Consider the following 13463-nt stretch of genomic DNA (forward strand, 5'->3'; position numbering starts at 1 on the left):
TCTTGTCGGTGCTAAGCTAACCTTGTGGTTGCATAACTTCTATTTATTTTTACAGATGTTGTTTTCCAAGTCTATAACGTTTATTCAAAACAGCGCATCAGTACCATTTTTAGTGCACTTTTATGACATTATCCGCCAAAATTAATTAATGTCCGTGGTTTGGCGCTAGAACTGTTTTTTTTTAAATTTAATTTTGATAGATTCTTAGCTGGTATTGTTTTCCAACAAATTAAGTTAACATCCCCTGCGGCCGTTTTGGGATATTCTTTTCATGCCTTTGTGACATTACATTTAATAATCAATGGCTTTCATGTCTCTGACAACTTTGATGCAGCTAAATCCAACAAACCTTGAAAATTACAGCTAAAACACTTTGAACTTTTGCTTGAAAAAGACAGCTTTTAAAGGCTAAGTAATGTGCGCAGAACATCTGAAAGACAAAACATATACTCACAAAATAGCTTATAACTCTATGCATATGTTTTCATACTTTTAGAGTTTTTATTCTTATGTATATTTTGTCATAGGAACTATCAAACGTGTTGTGTAAACTAGAATGTTACATCGGTAACAACAAAAGACATATACTGTTATTTTCATAAAAAATCTATAGAGCAGGAATGACTTACTCTCCTCGAGACACCGAGTTCAACAAAGTCTCAAGTGTAGTTCGTGATGCTCAAATACTAGTTTTCGATATATTATCTTATTTTGATACCCTTGCTTACTTTAGAAACAGTATACAGTGATAGTTATAGCTTTCCGTTGTTTATATCCTCGTGTTTTGTTCTATTTTGGATAGTCTCGTTGGCAATTAAACCACTCCATCTCCTAATTTTCATAACATCAATTTTAAGCAGAATCTATTTCGACATGTTTTTGATGTAACGCTTCATGATTTTTTGTTTGCTTCAAGACTGGTTATCTTTGATTTTCTCTCATATTTTGCTTTTTCGAATGGCTATTCTCAAGACAATAAAAGTAACCATTTTATCCGGGTTTATGGATATTAAAGTAAATAAAACTATAACACATGGGAACTATTAATCAGAGAGACTGACAATGAGATATACAAGAAATATAAGTTATTTAAATACATGTATCATTCCTACAATCTTAAATACATATCGCAATTAAGAAAATGATGTTTACGATCAGTTAATAAGTGTAATCTGTTATATGTATATGTTCGAAGACGATGGGTAAAGTATACATAAGGGACTTAAAAAAGAATTAAAAAGAGGATAAAACTAACCCGCAAAAATCGATAATAAAATATGTAACAGTTGTTCTCATTCGAAAGGTCGTATGTCCTTCGTATCATCAGCTCAGTAGTCAGTCCTTCGGTACTGACATGATTTATAACAAACCTTTCTTAAATTGTCCGTTTATGAATTAAGTAATTATTAAGAAACTAAGGTTTAAACTCCCTCAGGCAAAGTTGACCTTAAATGGTCCTTTTTAGTCATAAAGATCTTCAACTGTCTCGGTTCATATATATTCTTGGTTTTCAAATATTCGTCTTTGAGCGTCCTGGTGTAGGTAAATTCAGAAAAGCGCATCGGAACCATGACATTCATAAAGTGTTGTTTTGATTTTTTACAACAAATAAATCCGTCAAGACGCTTACATATTATACCCTTAAATTCATTTTAATCCCGATATTTCATTGTCAAACGAGGCGAAGCCAAGGCCTTGGTTGACAATGTTTTCTCTGGGCACCACTCTGCTTGGCCTCGGTTGACAAAGATTCGTGGTAATTGTCTCCTCTATCACACAATCACCTTTGTGTTATTTAATTTATTATAAAATATATAAATAATATGTTATTATTGCATTTTCTATTTTTCTATTTATAAAACAATAATTTTGGTAAAAATTATAATTGTCTTCTAAATTATTGATTTGAAATTAAATTATTGCCTTTTTTTTAAATTACTGGATATAATTTAATTGACCTATGTGAGATAGTCACATAAAATTGGTCACCAGCTGTGCCATGTGTGTCACCCTCGTTTAACCAAAGAGAAAACTGGCATTTAAACCTGAAATAAAAAAAGAATAAACATATTTAAGTACCTAGTACTATCGAATTTTTGATATGAAGCAGTGCAAGAAATCATTTTATTAAATATTCCTAAGCTTAATTTAAACACTCTTCTATAAATTACACATAAGGATGCATTTGCCTAGCAAAAGAAATAGCACTACATTAAAGATCTCGGTCAACCATTTAAATAACAGCCATTGATACGGTATAATTAACTATTTATTTTGTGTTTTTTTTTGTTATCTATAAATTTAATTTGTATCGTTATTGTATAGAGTAAAGTGCTTTTCCTGTTCAGTTATGTACGTTTTGTTAGACTATTAATCGAGATTTAAAAAGAGGAGGAGTGAGCTCTAAAAATAAACCCTGAGATCACCCCCAGTTTTTTGTGGTGTTCATGTTGCTCAGTCTTCAGTTTTCTATGTTGTGTTTTGTGTACTGTTGTTTGTCTGTTGGTCTTTTTCGTTTTTAACCATGGCGTTGTCAGTTTATTTTCGACATAGTTTGAATGTCCCTTTGGCATCTTTCGCTTCTCCACTACAATTACATGTACCTTACTAAAGTCAAAACCAGTAACTCGTATGTCATGTCTTAATGTTTTTCGTTATTGGTAGAATTGGGTGGTAATGACACATCTTTATTAAACATAAGGATATGTGGTATTATTGTCAATGAGACAACTATCCACCAAAGTTCAAATAAAGTGGATGTAAGCAAGTATAGGCAACCGTACGGCCTTCAACAATGTGAAAAACCCATACCGTATAGTCGGCTATAAAAGGCTCCGACATGAAAAATATGAAACAATTCAATTGAGGAAGCTAACGGCCTCATTTATAACAAAATTTACGAAAAACAAATATGACAGATGAACAAACGACAACCACTGAACTACAGGCTCCTGACTAGGGACAGGCACATACAGAATGTGGCTGGGGTAAACATGTTTGTGATCGCTCAACTCTCCCCATAACCTGGGACAGTGGTGTAACATCACAACATATTAAGAACAAACTACATGTATAAAAATCAGTTGATAAAGGCTTAACTCAGCAGATCGATACAAAGAAAAAAACATCAAACAAAACACAGACCGGACGTGTTTGTTTGTTTATGTTAGATAAATAGACAATAACTGTTTAAAGTCTTTTAATATCAGCTGTATTTGTACGAGGCTAAGGAACAGGTGTAATGCAAGCTTCAGCGAGCTATTACTCCAGTTTCGAGCCGAGTACAAATACAGCTGATATTAAAGACACTAAACAGTTATTGTCTTTATCTTGCAATTAAATTTGTAAATTTTTTTTCCATCCCAATCGATGCATTCGTTTTTGAAAGAAATCGACATGGCTTAAACGCGGACCGCAATGAGGACCCCAAATTGAACTGTGACGTAAGCAATAATTTGACATAACCGTTCGCTCGCTACAGAAGCAGGATACCAGGAGACTATATGCGTCTAGTATACGTATATCGCTTCGTGTTATCTGTACACCTGTATTAGTATAGTGGAAAGGTCGATTGCAGGATAATACCACATCTTTGTTAGACTCTAGACGATTTAAAGCTTGACATATTATGTTCCTTTTATTCGTATTTTGATGTCTACTACTATAGCAATATGAATAAAAAGCTTTGCGAGATGTACGTCAATGAAAATGCTTTCGAACGACAATAAAAGACAAATATATATATATGGTCTACACTAATAGACAAATGTCTATATATTTATAAATGTCAAGCTCTAAATCGCACATGTCTTTATAAAAAAGATGTGAAATTATAAAACAAAGCCTAAAAATGGCACAGAAACATCAATACAAAATCAGTAAAAGGACATACCACATTATGATATAACTGAAAACAGCCAATTTGGTTTTTTTGGTATCAAATGCAGATCTTTGAACATCTCTGTTTAATTTATTCCTCACTTTTCTATACTGGGGGCGATCTAGAGCTTTGTATATTGAACTCAAAACTCGTATGTTAACCTTGTTGTAAACCTAACATCGCCATTAATCCGTATAGTTTCTTGTTTCCTGGCCTTTGACAGGGAGCGGAACTGTTGGAGATCTGCACCCTCTTTTAATTGTGATTAAAGGAATAACGAATTTTAAGGTACACAGAGGAACGGCCAATAAAAATCATTTCAGAAAATAAAACCCAACTAACTCTGTTAAAACAATATCAAAGACAAAAACGCTGGAGAAAGATGTCCTTAACTATCATATTGGACAAAATTTAGAATAAACTTCATACAGCAACGCCATAAACAGAACTATAAGACAGCACCAATAATGAGAAATTCAATGACAAAATTTGAACTGAATTCCATTGTCCCCTCCCCCCAAATAAAAAGTAACCACAAACCAAACAAACCAATTAAATCAAACAAGCTGACAAAACAAAACAATATTTTCGGATTTCTGATGCTACTATATTATATAATATCGCCTACGATAGTAGTAGGGACACTATGTTTTCTGGTCTGTGCTTCCGTTCGTTCGTTCGTTCGTCCGTTCGTTCGTTCGTTCGTTCGTTCGTTTGTTCGTTCGCTCGTTCTTTCGTCCGTCCATTCGTCCGTCTGTCCCGTGTCAGGTTACAGTTTTTGGTCAAGGTATGTTTTGATGAAGTTGAAATCCAATCAACTTGAAACTTCGGATACATGTTTCCTATGATATAATATTTCTAATTGTAATGCCAAATTAGAGTTTTGATCCCAATTTAACGGTCCACTGAACATAGAAAATGATAGTGCGAGTGGGGCATCCGTGTACTATGGACACATTCTTGTTTAGTTTTGTTTTCAAACTTATGATTAACGAATTGATGTTATTAAAATACATGTAGTCCCAAAAATGCAAGACCTTAATGTCAAACCACAAAATTATAATTACAACTATCAGCAATCAGCCTATTTAGTTTTAAAAGGGCAATTTATGGACAATTCTTGAATTTGTTTTTTTTAGATGAACAGTTATATCGTATAACAACTATTGAGGCAAAAAAAGTTTAATTCTAATTAACATCAATAACCGTTTTAAATATTAAGGGACTTGAGATAAAAGCAATATTAACTGTGAAGAAAATAAAATGCCAGCACTACGTTGCTATGAGATACATGTGTTTTACAATTACTGTTGGTATGCAAAATAGATGTGGTTTTTACATGCATTTTACATGTATTTTAACATTCTTGCTTTCAGTTAACGACAAGCACTGTCGATAAATGTCGCGGACACACAATTTTGTGCTTTAAAAGAAACGAGTTTTGTCTACGTGTAAACTTCAATTATATTTACATAAATGGTTGACTGGAGTAGAGAAATATGGCGACCTCGACTTGTCCATTGCCTCGCTCTCATTTCATAAAATTGCCCTTTCAACAAATTTTTAAACGGTTCACAAGATGCCTGTTGCACGAAAAAAATCCTGCCCCTTTTCAGTCGATCAACTTCCTAATGAATTCATTGTTAAAACGTTCTGAATGTGCATGAAATATTTGCCCCTGGACTTTATGCAAACACCAATAAAATCATACAAAAGGAAAGTAAATCGATTTCACGAATATAGAAAAGCAAATTTCTGGTTATTTATTTAAATCTTGTCGAATCCTCTTTTACAAATGTATTAAGTTTTCATTATACCCTGTTTATTTCTCTATAATCAACATATAAATATTAATTTTTTATGTTGTTCTTTTAAAATATTCATAAGACGGAAATCCTTCATAAATGCTGGTGTAGGTTCCACATTTTTAAAATTCTATAATTATCCTTTACTACTATTCAAATGCTAGTAGATTAAATAGTAAATCAGCTAATCGTCTCATGAAGTAAATCTAAAGCCTATTTCCCCATCAGTTTCTCATTAAGATTGAGTTTGTTTTTCTGGTTCAGGATTATTTTTATTTAGAAAAATATAATTTGAAATTCCTTCTGAAGTTGAATCATCTTATTCGAATGCTTGGCAATTTTTTTATTGCCTTTCAATATTTACATTGAGCTTCATAGAATATTTTCACGTTATGAATGTACTTAATAAATAAAGAAATAGTCGTAGGAAACATGAATCGAATTGTTAATCCAGGATTTTCAATAGCTGACATGTCGAATTTACTTTGTGAAATCCCCTCACAGAACTCTAATTTGCTTTGATATATGTAACACTATGCTATATTGTGCACCAAAATAAAGGCTTTTCGAAAATGAATGTATAATAAGAGAAAAACTCTGTCGGAATCAATAAGTAACATACTCATTGTTTTTTGCACTAAAACGCATGTGACTTCTAATGTTCATGTTTATATATGTTGTTTATTGTGCAGTTTTTGGTAATCACTTCCATTGCTTGTACATGTAGACAACAACGCTATTTTCCCCCAACATATCACATTATTCGCATCAAACAAACCGTCATGGTTTTTTTAAAGCATCACTTTCTTCTTTTGCATCAACAAAATGATATCAACATTTTATTGATGTATACTATGTCATTTTTTATATAGATACGCAAGGTGAGTTTCCTGGTCATTTGAGAAAACATGTGATTTTCATGTTTTGTTCAACTTTTGTAAAAATCTTTTATAAAGAAGACTTTATTGTTGAATAAACTGAATGTGATTTTTTTCATTTGTAATACTCAGTCTGATTATTTCAAGCATTACTGTCGAAGTTTTGTCATAATCAGTTCAATAGTTTGAGAAAAATCTAGTATAAGTAGTATATAGTAGTAATTCGACATCTACAGCAATTCGAGCAAGATTTCTTCAAAAAATCCAAATCAAGCCGCATCATAATAGAATATAGTGTGGACCAATAAATGATGAAATATCTATTTCATCTGCCTACAAACAGTTGAATATGATACAAAAGATGACTCTCGGATGATAAATACCGCTAATGGACCTCTTTTTCTTCATTTAAAGGTCCCTTTTGAAATTTTAGTCGTAAAAGGCAGAAAACAGGCATGTCATGCTCAGTCTATTTATTTTGAATATTTTTCTTTGGAGTGCAATTTTATGAATAAAATTGAGAATGGAAATGGGGAATGTGTCAAAGAGACAACAACCCGACCGAAGAGCAGAAAACAGCCGAAGGCCACCAATGGGTCTTCAACACAGCGAGAAAAATCCCGCACCCGTAGCTGGGCTTCAGCTTGCCCCTAAACAAAAATGTGTACTAGTTTTGTGAAAATGGACGTCATACTAAACTCAAAAACATATAAATGAACTAAAATTAAAAAAATATACAAGACTAACAAAGGCCAGAGGCTCCTGACTTGGGACAGGCGCAAAAATGTGGCGGGGTTAAACATGTTTTGTGAGATCTCAACCCTAATATTTTTGCTTCTATTTTTTGTAATGTATGATCTAAGAAGACGTGTGCCATCCTAGTATGTATAGTGCTTTCAAAAAGACTACTTATCCAGCATTTTTTGAAGTGGTCCTCATTGTGTTACCTCTACAACTCTTTATGCGAATTTTGCAATATCACAACACGAGCTCCTAACTCGAATGCTTGTACTATATACTAAGTCACAGAAATGCTAGTCAGTATGCATTTTTGTGTTTTCAATTTTGCTTGTCCATACACAGGTATCAAATTAAAAAGTAATACTAAATTATCTATAAAATGCATGCGGAAGGAGCACTATTTATCTGTAAGATTTATATTGGTTATTGTAAAAATAAATTATCGGCTCAAAACTGGCTTTTATATGATGGTTATAAGCGACTTTTTCTTTCACTAAAAGTATATGCAACGTCAATACATTTGTATATACATTCTTAAAAATACCATAAAATCATTTCCTTTATTATTGCAAAGTTGGGTTTATTTTTTATGATAATCATGTTAATGTAAAAAAAAAAACTACTTGGAAACTCATAATAATGTCATCCAGTAAGTGAAGAACTTAGTACTTGAACTGAAATTAAGAACTACTAGTTTTTACACAAAAATCAAAAAGGGTTTTCTAAATTTTCATAATAATGTAATTGAGAGCAACACGGTTAAAATGTCAATGTATTCTATACATTATACAAAATTGTGGAACGGCTCTCTTTAACATAAAATCAGTTTTGTATAATGAAAACACATGAAAACAGGAATCATGATAAATAGACATAAAATAGCAAGAGTAAATTGTAAATTAAATGTTATTCGAAGACATGGTTGTTTTTCAAAGATTAATTTCTTATTAATGTAATCATAATCTTGTAAATCTGACTTTCCATCAATGTTTTAATACAAATACATTCGAACAAGCATATAAAATTAAGTAGGTTTTTCATATGTTCTAATTAAACCAGTACCACATAGATAAGATGTTCTTTCGCTAGCGTAAGATTCCTATTAATTATCCTAGACAAAGGGAAGGAAATAAGACGGATTTAGATGGGCTACAGACATATAAATATCATTACGGATGGATATCAGGTCTTAGCCATTCTTCTTTGAAAAATATGAAAAAACACTGCAGCTGAAAGTGCTTTTCTGATGTTGTCGTTTGATAAATTTGTTCACATAAGCTTCTTAAAAGTTTTTCGTTGCATCACTGCTTGCTGTCAGTCAACGATAAATAGTTATTAATACTGGTAAAGCACACCCTTAACATTTATTGATACAATTACATGTAGTTAAAGCGTCTAAAATAAAGTTATTCAAGTACTAAATATGGTATCATGTATGATAGAGGGAGTAATATAAGCTTACTATTTTTGAATTGTGTTACCGCCTATGATTCGATAAATACAGAAATATACAAACAGACTATGTTTCAAATAGGTGTGCATTAATTGCAGATTTTCGTAAACGTAATTTTTCAGTATTGTAATATCCACTTGTAATAAGTACTTCTAATGTAGCTCATAATTATAGAATCATGCCATATTATACAATACTATTGGCAAAGTTTATAATAAATAGTTTGATTCTTCCCGTAAGGCCACGCCAAATTAATACCTCGTTCGGATTCCCCGCGTGTTGTGAAAGGTCGACCAGAAAAAGTACCTTTTTTAAAAACCCGCGTCCATTACGGAGCCGCGCGCGTCCGTCTCTAAATTTATCAAGCAAAAATTTTAATAGTTGTGCGTTTGAAAGTTACACCATACAGACACGGAAATTGACATCAAAACGATCTAGATCTAACATACACAACGTTGTTGTTACAATATTATTGCCAAATTTAGTATGATAAGCATTCTTAACGTACGACATGAGTGGACTATTTATAGTTACAGTGGTAACGCAGCCAAACACATCAGTAGAATATAGTTTGGGCAATTCTTTTACCGATTTGTTGGGAGTGCTCCGTGCAAGACCACAAACGTTCATAACATCAAACAACAATTACGACCCAGGCAATATGACAACAATTTTAAGACCAGCTGCAACTACCATCCCTAAAAGATCGTCTACACCAAAACAGACAATATCCTCTTATGCAATGGCATACACGGTGAAGCCAATTTACCATCTGACCAACTGAAAAAAAACCCATCTAGGACAACCAAGAACATGCGTTATGGTCAACATTTCCTGAGGCTGAGACTGTAAACAAAACCAGACAAATTAAATTCCTGCTTCATACCAAACACAATTAAAGATTGGAACCTACTGCTACTGGATATTTTCACCAAGATTCATTTGAATCATTCAAACAGCAGAAGAACCAGCTTAAACTTTCAGTGATATTGTAAGGGGAGTCCCACCTAAGTGAGTTACTTGACTCTCGCGCAGTGTAGTAATATCCTTGATTGATTCACCGTATACCTTTCAAGATCAAATGGCAAAGCAACGATGCCACTGAATTGAAAGATTTAAATTATGACAATATAACATGCATTAGAATAAAAGAGAATCCCAAAGCTGATGGTATATGAATTGAAATGGCACTGCAAATGAAACTATTTTTTTTTTAATCTGTTTTAGATTAAAGGTTTTTCCTTGAATTTTGTTAATCTTTTATTTATATTTGCTAGTATCATTACAAAGTTATATTAAAAATAAATTGAGAATGGAAATGGGGAATGTGTCAAAGAGACAACAACCTAACCAAATAGCAGAAAACAGCCACCAATGGGTCTTCAACACAGCAAGAAAATCCCGCATACAGAGGCTGGCTTAATTATGTATACTAGTTAAAAACATGGAATTTGACAAGAATGTTTATGTGGTAATTAAATTTATCACATTAATTCATCTGTACAATTTAGAAAATCTTCTAAAAATAAGTTGTATGAATGTAAATGAGACAACCTTCCACAAGAAACCAAATTTGTTGAGGTTTGCAACTATTTAACGGTATGGCCTTCAGCACAGAGCAATATCCACATGCATATATAGATATAAAAAAATGGTTGTCTTTAAATTCTACAGGAAAGCAATGACTTCAGTGGAATGTATTGAAATGTTCCTTTTGTTTAGTTAGTATATGACTGGTTCATTTGAATGGTATAAATTGGTGTGGTTTTTGAAGGACAGTCCTTTATTAATTGTCAGCTTGTTGTATACATAAATATTTATGGTTGTATATACAAGCTTTATACATGCATTTATGCTTTCCATACGTACATTTAAAACAACATACAATGCATCAATTATAACTAACATTAAACATCATCTTCGCTAGCCAAGGGTTACGATCAAGTCCCCTCCTCTCCACCCTTGGCAGATTAAGTTAACATTTGTGATAACAATGTTGCGCCATCTATCGGTTGATAACAGTCACGCCCATTCCGAATACATTATACTTGACCAATGGTAGCACTTGAACTCTCTTCAGTGTGGAGGTGTAAAAACGGTAGCGTCTAGAGTTTACAAACTTCGTGAAGCAGGAACCGAAAATATAAGTTGACATTCCTACATTTGCGGAAGAAACACATTTAAGAACTTCTATTAGTTTATTAAGAACATTTAAATTGTCACTAAATATCGTCGTATATTTTTTTGGGGTAAAAGACTTGTTGCACAATTGTGGCAATTGTTTATCTAACACTTTCTACATTAACACGTGATCATGTTAAAGGTCCTTTTTGATTGGATGCAGCCAGTTACGACTGCGACCAATGGAAAGCATTACCTCGTGGATCCGAAATTCTCTCTTAATCCGCCAAGGGTGCTTAAAATTCTTTTCAGCATATATTTTTTTTTTAAATATTTCAAAAATAATATCGCTCGCTAGTAAAAAATTCTTTCGCCTGTCAAAAATCAAATTTCGGAAAAAAAAACCAAATGAAAAAAATTTCGCTCTCTCGCTACCCTTTTTTATAGGAAAGGGTCCGAATAACTAGAAATTTATTTGGTGTGGCCTAAAAGAAGGTCTTTAAAAAAAACATGAAAAGGGAGAACTGCTGACATTTAGAAGCTAAATTCCCGTTTTTCGTTTTTTCTTTCTTTCTTTTTGTTGTCTCTTATTCATACGATTGATTACAGATAGTAACAGTCTAAGATTACCATCGATAGGAAAAACACGTACCTTATAAATACATGTCTTCAAAATGAATACACATGAACGTCTCTAGATAAGAAAAAAACTACATACAAAAATCGACATAGTTTTAAGATAAACATCAAATTAAAGTTATACCTTTTATACATATTCTGAGGACTCTTTATCAACTAATATTGTGTTGTGTAAGGCTCATATCTATTTTGTTCATAAACTATTTATATAAAACGGCCTTTTTAGTTCAAATACCTAAATGTCAATTCGAAATACTTACATCATGGTGACATTACAAATCAAATTTTGCACGAAAATGTCCAGATTATATAATCCTATTTCTTAATCAATAAAATTAACACAATTTTTATAGATTGAAGCTTTTACTATTTTTGTTATTTCATGGGTTAAATAATTGCTTTCAACATGCATCCTCTTCTTTGGTATTGTTTATCTTTTTCAAGAAAGAAAAAAAAAAGATTCAATAAACTAAAATGCCATGCAATTTCATTAGAATCTCAAAATTAAAAGCCATGTCGTGACATGCAAACTTGCTTACTCGATGTTAACAGCTATCATGATTAATTATTTTGAACGTCTAGAAGAAAAATACATTTCATTTATATAAACCTGAGGAGAACAAACAAATTACCAAATGATTCAATTGAATGTATCCAAAAAAGAAAGAAGTTAGAAAAGGCATACAGTCTTGTCATAAGAAAAAAACATCGCGTATCTCTAAAAGGTTTATGCAGATTAAAGTAAGCCAAAACGAAAAGAGTGGTTCAATCGGTTATTTCCAACAGACCGTCGCTGTCGATTGTGACATCACAGAATGCGAATCACCAACGGGTGTATTCTTGCTATGAGCAACACGACTGGTTTCGCTAGTGGAGCAAGAACTTCTCATCCTTCTGGAGTTTACTCTCATTATCAGTTGGGTGTTCGTGTTGTTGATTATTTAGTTTTCCTTGAAGTGTTTTGAGGACCGATCATAGTATGCGGTCCTTTTTTCTTTTGGCCATGGTTGTTGTCTGTTTATCTTTGGCCATGGTTGTTGTCTGTTTATCTTTTAGTCATGGTTGTTGTCTGTTTATCTTTTGGCTATGGTTGTTGTCTGTTTTTCTTCACTTATAGTTTTTATTGTCACCTTTGTATCTATTTCTTCGCCCCTTTCTTCAACAGTTGAAAAAGTCAAGTACATTGACGAACAGTATTGTTTCATATTGTATTTTAATTTTCCTTATGTATATAAACTCTTTAGTTAAATAGACCCTTGACTAAGTTTAAGAGTATTAAGAAGTACACGTAACTCAATGAATGTAATTGATTGATAAATTGACGATGCTGATCTGTATAATACCCAAGGAATTGTTATCTATCTAATGTTAAAGCAGGCACGTTATCTCTAAACCTATCTAGACTTTCCATTACATGTCTGTATTATTGTACAAAGCCATGTATAGACTAAATATAGGCAGATAGGCAAGACAACGGCTTGAAAATCTCATAGATTCTTGTTCTCTTACGACGCGGAAATAAAATCGTATGTATAACTCAATCAAGCTATATTACTTAATTTCATGTCAGTGTTGTTTGCTTTTGAACAAAAACATGATGACAGTGTAGGATTCAGTTTTGTGTAAACATCTCAGTTGTTGGAACTAAGACAATAGCAATTTCACCTTAGTTTTAAATTTTTTGTACTCAAGTATTTAAAAAAAAATGAGGCATTGTTTTATTCGAATGCACATTAGTTTTTCACCCGGTCGCTTGTGACATTTATTAGAAATACTATATATGTTGTTAATGTATTGACTTAATGTCATTTAGTATTAAAAGCGACCATAAGAACAATTTCTAGATTTTATTGGAACTTTACACTTTAATGTAAATATGTTTCCTTATCATTTGATATCAAGGTTTTAATCGATCATTAAATAATCACGTGACATATTTTACAACA

The sequence above is a fragment of the Mytilus californianus genome, unplaced genomic scaffold (genome assembly GCF_021869535.1).
Source record: "Mytilus californianus isolate M0D057914Y unplaced genomic scaffold, xbMytCali1.0.p SCAF_2, whole genome shotgun sequence".
NCBI classification, from domain to species: Eukaryota; Metazoa; Mollusca; class Bivalvia; order Mytilida; family Mytilidae; genus Mytilus; species Mytilus californianus.